The sequence below is a fragment of the Crocodylus siamensis genome, chromosome 8, assembly GCF_052110815.1.
Source record: "Crocodylus siamensis isolate JL-2025a chromosome 8, ASM5211081v1, whole genome shotgun sequence".
In the NCBI taxonomy this organism is placed as follows: domain Eukaryota; kingdom Metazoa; phylum Chordata; order Crocodylia; family Crocodylidae; genus Crocodylus; species Crocodylus siamensis.
In genome coordinates this window covers 66,608,678-66,616,026 of record NC_143402.1, presented here as the reverse complement: position 1 = coordinate 66,616,026, position 7,349 = coordinate 66,608,678, and positions in this window count along the sequence as shown.

Below are 7,349 nucleotides of genomic sequence, written 5' to 3'. Positions count from 1 at the left end.
GGCATTAGTCCTGTAGTCATTAGAGTCATATGAAGGTCTTATTCAGATTCATAAAACAAAATCCGTCAGTATTTTGACTCCAATACTTCACTACCAGTCATTTCTACTCCTGAGTTCATATTACCACACCCCAATTAAGGTTTTTAGCTAGGGCTAAAACATTAGCAGGAATGGCTAACAGACAGCAACCTTTCAGAAGAAAGCTAATTTGAATAGTGGAACATCAAGACCATTAAAAAGGAGAGAGGGTCATTAACATCTGTGGAGTGAAGAGAGATTAGCAGGAAGCAGGGAGATGAGAATGAGCCATGAAATCAATTGACTCCCTCAGTGTTGCCTACACAGAAATGCTGCTGCCCCTCCCAAACAGTTGGTTTAAAAGTTTGGGTGGAGCAGAAAGTAAAGTGGGGTACAACTGCACCCCTCCCCACCCTCAATCCGCCCCGGCCACAACCCAGGAGGAGACCGGACTTAGCAAACTCACACCAGTCAGACCCAACACAGCCAACTCTTGGTAGTCTTGGTAGCAGTGTTAAAAGTCGCCCTGTATTAGAACTGGGAACATCTTTGTTGGCTGTATCGCAAGTTGTTTGATATCCAAACACTCAGAAGCATTCCTGAAATAATCCCTTTGCCAGCTCTTTAAGACACAGAACTGATATTTTCCCACCCCCTATGCATGGGTGGAGGGATCCGAACTCTGGATTTGCTGGTGTCTTTATTGCAACCTGCAAACAGCAGGAGCCAGGTCTCTTGCAAGGGACTCTCTCCCTCCTCCACAGCCATTGCCTTCCAAGACTGCTGTCACAGTTGAACAGGACACGTCTTTCTGCTCCTCTCCTGCCAAAACCTTCCTCTGCCTCTTGAGTCTCATATCAGATGGCTCCCTGTTCGTCGCCCCCCAGCATGTCCTGCTCCTGCTGAGTTCAGATTTGAAAGGCTGGTTTGAACAAAGGTGCTCCTTAAAATAGGCCATCAACTAAAGCTTAATGACCCTCAACGTTATTAGCCCTCTGCCAGTTGCCAAGAATTTCTCCCGTCAAGCTGCTGGAACCCTGATGGGGGAGACGGTGAATTAGGGGGGAGAGGGGAGAATTGGCAAAGGGCACAAACAAATGCTACGCTTGACTCCCTGCTGGCTGCTGACGAACTGTTCTTTCTTCAGCCATCAAAGATCCTGGCATGCAAAGGGACTGCATAATCCACTGAAAAGGTAGGACGGGGGAAGGAGAGGGAACATATACTCCATGCCAAAGAGAAACAACGTGAAGTAGCCACACTTGACAGGCCGCGACTGCGATGAGTAGGTGTGTGCTGTTAACTGTTCTGATTTCAAGGCAAACACCAGTGTCAGATCCTGCGCTTGTACTGATGTCCTTTCCCGCATGTACTTGGCAACGTAATGAATCTTTATCCTCTGACCTTGTACAGGTGCTATAAGGTAACAGGACCTCAGACATACGGACAGCCCCTTCTTTGGCAGTCTGTAACCCAGTAGATGGCAGAAGATGAGGATCCCTCTCTGACTCCAAACACTAACCCTGCCCCAAAAAACATCAGAGTATGATTGAGAAGTTCAACGTAGCCCAGCTAATAAGATTAAAGCAACTGCAACAAGCTAGTCACTGGGAAAGACAGGTTGGTGAGAACCGACAAAACTGAATGGACCGAGGCTTGCTGAGAAACACAGCGGGTTTGGAGGAGGGACCTTAACATGGCAATGCAGTATGAAGGCTTGGGGATCCTCTCTGCAATGTAAATCAGAGGCAGCAACTCCACTGATATTAGTAGTGTTACATCTGTGAAAACTGGAAGAATCCGCCCCACCTAACATACAGGCCAGCTAATCAAAAATGCTTTGCCACAGGGACCTATTAGAAGTACCCAAGTGATTATTTTCAATTGCTAAGATACTTTGGAGCAGATACCTCCACTTCCTGCAGCTCTGCAAAATGGAGACATGGACAATACCAGACCAGACCAGACACAGAGCATCCTCTCTTCCTCTGCAGTGCCTGTCATCTCCTCTCCATTCGAGCTTTTCAAGTCATCAAACAAATTTGAAGTATAGCCAGTGCATTCAAATCGCTGCACCGCCAGGAAAATAGGACACCTACTTTTCTTTTCTCTGTCTCTCACCAGGCAGTTTAAAGCTTCCAAACCTTCACGGTTTTTTCTATTTTTACTTTTAATAAACAGAAGGCCCAGAAATAGCACCAGCACCCGGGGGAGGAAGAAGAAGAGAAAGAAAAAGAGAGAGGAGGAGGACAGAGACCAGGAGATGGCAGGTTCCTTTAAGTGAGGTGCTCTTAGCACTTCTCTCGCTCTCAGGCTGTTCCAGTGCTGAATTCGGGCATAAGTTTTGCAGGAGGGCAGGGAAGTAGTCTCACTGCAAAGCAAACATTCATGCTTGGGAAAGAATCAGCCTGGAAACCAAACTAAGTCCCTTGAAAGAAGGCGGCTCCCTGGGTAAAGTTCAATACCTCAATCCACTGAAGTGAAATGAAAGCCTGAAATGAAAGGGCCTCAACTCTGCGTCACCCTCCCGCCGGCTCTCTCAAAGGCTTGTTTTCCCACTCCCAGAAAAAAAGCGTCTATTGACTTAACTAGGGCTCGACCTTTCACGTTAATGTACTCGATACAAGTTGCCAATGACCAGCAAGAGCCAGGTGCCCATTACGGAGATTTTTCCATAGACAGAAGGAGCAGAGTCAAACGCTGCTCTTCTAAGGTTTCCAGGTTCTCTGGCGTCTGCTGGGCACTAGTGTGCGTTACGGGCCGTTGCTTTCCATCCCTCCCCTTCAAAGCACATGCCGGGAACCTGAGACTTGCCTGCGCTGCAGGTTCTGACAGGAGAGTGGTGGCACGCTTCAGGACTCGCTGCGCACGCAGGATCCAGCCTGCCTCAGTCCCTCCCTTTTCAAACTTCACTGCACCTGAAAAAACACAGCAGAAAAAGAAAGGCATGTGTGATCCGTCCCCTTTTGGACACAGATGGGCTATTTCTCCTCCGCTCCAATGTCTCCGTTCAGTAGAACCACTAAACTGAGCTCCTTATTCTTGAAGGAAAGCAATCATCTCCCGTTCCTTCTGCCCTGTTTATTGGTGGGACCGTCCTACCTTCCTTGGCTGCTTACCTCTTTCAGGTATCAAAACCCCTGACCAATTCCTCGCCCATCAGACCTCAATGTTCCTGATATCATTCCTCAGTCTTTTCTCATCCTAAACCTTTGATCCAGTTGCCAAGGTACCAACCTGTATTCGAATTGAGACCATTTCCAGTACTATGGCCTGATTAGTACCCCATGGGATACCAGCAGGATTGTAACAGCACTGAATGAATCCAGGGGTACTCAGAGCTTCTACAGCAGCTTTCAGGGAAGGATCCTAAAACAACCTGGAAAATGTGTCCAGGTTCAAGTCTTGGTCTGCAAACATCACCTTCCCAACCTTTCCCAGACCTGTCTGCTGATGTGAACTGTCCTGTGAACAGAGACAAGAAATAGGCTCCAGCCCAAGGCGTGGCCTAGGCCAATTACTGCACAAGAGGAAAGGTAATTAATCAAGGAGGCGAGGTGCATGTGCAGTCCTCACCAGTTAGCAGAACTGCTCACGTGCCACTGGAAGACAAAGGTGAAAGTGCATTTCAAAGGAATGAAAATAAGCGGTTCAGGAGGGAGTGGATTAGGTCATTTGAGGTGACATGAGAACCGGGCTTTTAGCAAGCCCAATGCTTTCAGAGAGAAACATCACAGGGCTCTGCAGCAGAGAAAGGGTTAAGCATTCATTTTTTGTGGATACCCCCCACCCAGGAACCGTGGGAACAGAGCAGCCAGCTCTGGGCTATGGAAGGGTGAACTCCCCCCCCGCACCTTTTACCCGGAGCCCACCTACGCTGCAGGATCAACTGCACGTCTTAGACTGCACCAACCTACTCCAGCAACACACTGCAGAGCCAGCACGTGTGGGTCCTGTGCCTTCTTCAATCCCTACAAAGCCATAACCAACTAAAACTTTTTAACATTCACTAAAGAAGTTTTAAAATAATATTGAGCAATTATAACAGGGCCATGAGAAAGGAGTCTTGTTCCCACCCTGGGCAAGTTTGGTTCCAAAGAGAATGAAGACACAGGTCCCAACAGCATAGTTCCTGCCACCTACTTAACTGTGAGGGCACCTAGGTATTTGCATTGGCCAGGAACATTGCAAGAGCTCGTTGTCTAAGGATGTGGCTTCCTGGAGTGGATCAGCCTTTCATAAAGCAAGGTACTCTGATCTGAATCCTGGTGTAGTCAAAGAGACAACGAAGAGCAATGAGCTTAAAGGGAAGGCACAGCATGACTGACTCTGGAGCCCACATTATGGAAGGACCGGCCCAGGCTCTGCGGGCAGGGACAGCAGCGTTGGCTCACTGCGTGATTGTCCTTTTTAACCATGACAACAGGCCCTTGCGCAGCAGGCAGTTTTGTTGGCTGCACTTAAACACCGTGTGTGGCAAGAAAGGGAACAAGTGAAATTCCTGACATTCTTCACTCCTCACCACCAGCAAAAATTGCCAGTGAACAAATATGTGCCAGAGCCACTTTTCAAACCACTGACACTAGCAAGAAGCAGGAGGGGAGGAGCAGGGCAGCCCTTGATTACCTCTAGATGCTGGAGTTCAAAAGCAATTTCATGGGAGAATCGAGCTGTTGCCAGTTTGGCTTGCTTTGTGCAAGGAAACAGCGTAGATGAAGAGGATTCCTTGCAGCGTCTCTAAGAAAACGCTCTTCCCCATTTCATGCTTTGCTGGGCAGGAGTCAGAGAAGGGTAACTCCCCCAACATTTTCATGCTTAATCGAGATGGTTTAGAAGTTAGAGGCCTGCATTGCAGAGGAACACCCAGCCTGTAGTGTTGCCGGGCAGTTCCAGACACCGGTCAGCTAAGAATTTCAAAGTAGTTTCCCCAAGAGTAAAATAAGCCTCCAGAGTGATATCCCCACGGCATAGAGGAAAACTGAAGCTTCATATGGTGAACGGATAGACATTTTAGAGGCCGTTACAGAAACATTAATGATTGCATCCTGGCAGAGAACAAGAGACTCAAGTAGGCCGAGTAATTCTTCCCCCGACCGCCATTCTATCAAATTTCAAGTTCATCTGATGGTTTGCCTGGGATAATGAATCCTTCCCCAGTTCCCCAAGGTGGCAAGCTGAACCTGCAAGATGCACCTACCTCCAGCACACCACCACCGCTTTGTCTTTGAAGTCGCTTGTTAGCATCACGGGGTCAGACTTGATGATCTACTTGGGTCCCTTCCAACCCTACATCTATGAGTGAATCAGCCACTCATCACCTGCCTGCTTTCCAGATGGACTGCAGAATTGGGAACAAGGAATTCATGAGTTCTCACTGCCTGGGTCTTGCATAGATCACCTCCCTCCCCCTTGCCTGCTGGCCCATGACAATCCTATCCAGTGTGTTGCAAGAGCTGCTTCAAGTCACTTCTTTTGCAGAGTGTCTGTTTCGGCCTCAATGGTTGCCCCCAACAACCTGACGACAGCACTGAATTAGGCTGTCTATAAGTGGTTCTCCCTGTGAAAGCACAAGGCACGCTAGCATCCTGAATCAGCCTTGAATCAAGAGACTCGCAGCAAATCAAAGCTCTGCCTATAAGCTTCAATGCATTTGGAGAAGTACTGAGTTTGTGATGTCCTTAATGACACACTTAAAATCCACTCGGTGAATTTTGTCTCAAGCAAGAAAGTAGGCAGCTTTCATCTTGGTGTGCACACACAGCAGAGGAGCAATTTCCACATGAAGCTGGAGAAGCAGATGGGGTGGGGTTGAGAAGCAAAGACAAAACCATCTCCCTGGCGCTTGGCCTTTTCAGGCTGAACTTGTGCTAGTGCCTCAACACTATCATTGGATGCCGGACATTCAGCACAGGGGGCAGGAAGCCTGAAGTGCTGATTTCAAGAACCCAAACAAGCACTCTTTACACTGCAGGGCCTTTGAAGCCAGGACTTAGCTGTTGCCCAAACCCAACACACACTTTGAGTCCTGACCCATAATTGGGCCTTCTGTTGCAGTAAAGTGTTAACCAACAAATAGGTGGGGGCAGCTGTCAAGCTAGGAAAGCACAACACCTTTGTTGCAGCTCAGCATACAAGAACAGGAATTGTATTTTGCTGAACCTGTTTTCTTAGGCCAAAGTTATAGCACCCTGAATCAGGTGGAGCACATGGGAGAGGCCGCATTTCATGAACCTGTTCCACTGCTCCGCTCCCTCCACATATTTCCCACTGTTTTGGTTACCGCTTAGAGGAGACAGATGTGCAGTAGGAGAGAACAAAAAAGCCCAAGATTCTTCCCATGAACATACAGACAATGGCTGGAGGTGCATCCTCCAGCCACTGCACTCCATTGCCTTGGACTGGATAAGCTACTCCATGTGGAAGCCTCTGTAATGGGGAGGGGTGGGCAGGCTTGCTCAGATGAGTACCAGAAAGCTGAGATCCGTTTACAAGCTGCTGTGTGTGCCCACTTACTACTCCAATTTCTTATCAGCTGGTCTGGACCTGTGCTCCTGCAGTGTTCAGTGCTCCCTGGTACCCACTCCACTTTCTCAGTAATGCAGAGGGAAGGGAAGATGGACAACTCACTCCAGTGCCTGGAGACTGTTCCTTTTCTTTTGCTTTGTTTCTGGTGCATAGATTGCAAGAGCCCCTCGAATCCCCTGAAGATTACTCAGGGGGGACAACTGCTTTCCACTTCCCACAGCAGATTAAATACCCGCAGCATGAAGGAATCAAATTCCAATGCAGTCTTTTCCTTCCTAGTTGGATAGGCTGCCAACAATTCAAGCAGGTTTAATTCTTCCATCCCTTCTTGACAAAAGCATATTTAGGGAAGCAAAAGCATCACCAATGCGCAAGCACTTCCTTCTCTTTTCAGCTGGAGGCAACGTATATACAGAAGGTACTTCTTTGGAGTATTTTGGACAACAGCTGACAGCAGCTATGCTGAACCAAAGCCCTTCTTTTAAACAGAAATGAGTTTGGCAAAGGCTTCTGGGCCTGGGAATGATCTTTATGGGTTAATGAAGTTAACTCTGACAACCCATCCTGTGGACTATAGCTGGTGGATGCATCTACACATGCCCTCCCCCACCCCGCCACTACTGTGCCGTCATTTAGTACTTGCTATGCAATGTAGCATTGGCAATTCAACATCACTGTTCATGCCCGCTGATGCTACATTGCTGTAGCGACCACCTACATCACTGTAGTGTCACTACAAATGACATAGCATCTTGTGTAGATGCACCCAGTGTGACCAAAAATTTAGCTAAAGGGCAGGAGTACTA